We start from the raw sequence: 549 nt of genomic DNA on the forward strand, positions 1-549 counted from the left end.
CACCTCTTCTTCTTGTCTTCCTCATATATAAATAAGTTGATAATTTCCCCTTGTGCTCCTTCTCTTTAGAAAAGTTTAGTAATCTTACTGCTAAATCATCATTTATCACACTATTTTTGATGATTTATATAATTATCTGAACATATCTCCACATATTTGAAACAATTAAAATAATAAAAGATCTTAGAATTCATAATAGTAAACTTTCAAATTTATTAGCACTATAAGAATGCTTATCTTTTCTTTGCATGTCTTAAGAATCTTAAGTTCATGAAAAAAAAAAGGTTTTCTTTTCAGACTCTTCCACAGCCCTCCAAAAGTTGCTAAGAAGCATTTAGCTCCTTACAAATTGAGTTGCATTTTCTTAAAGGGGAAATTCATCCTCCTCATCTGATTCTTTTCTGTGAGTTAACAGAGCTTTTATATTTTCTTCATTATTAGCAAAATTTAAATTAAAACAAAGTGATACCATTTTTCATCTATCAGATTGGCAGATATGTTTAAATATGCAAATACTCAGAATTGTTGGTGGATGTGTGGAGAACTGAG

The 549-nt window shown here is 29.1% G+C and overlaps 1 protein-coding gene across 3 annotated transcripts in view; it reads right to left on the bottom strand.

Moving 5' to 3' along the window:
• GPRASP2 (G protein-coupled receptor associated sorting protein 2) overlaps nt 1-549 on the bottom strand; it is a 118,764-nt gene that overhangs the window by 101,320 nt on the left and 16,895 nt on the right. The gene's annotated exons all lie outside the window — the stretch shown is intronic.

The sequence above is a fragment of the Crocuta crocuta genome, unplaced genomic scaffold, assembly GCF_008692635.1.
Source record: "Crocuta crocuta isolate KB4526 unplaced genomic scaffold, BGI_CrCroc_1.0 scaffold1373, whole genome shotgun sequence".
In the NCBI taxonomy this organism is placed as follows: Eukaryota; Metazoa; Chordata; class Mammalia; order Carnivora; family Hyaenidae; genus Crocuta; species Crocuta crocuta.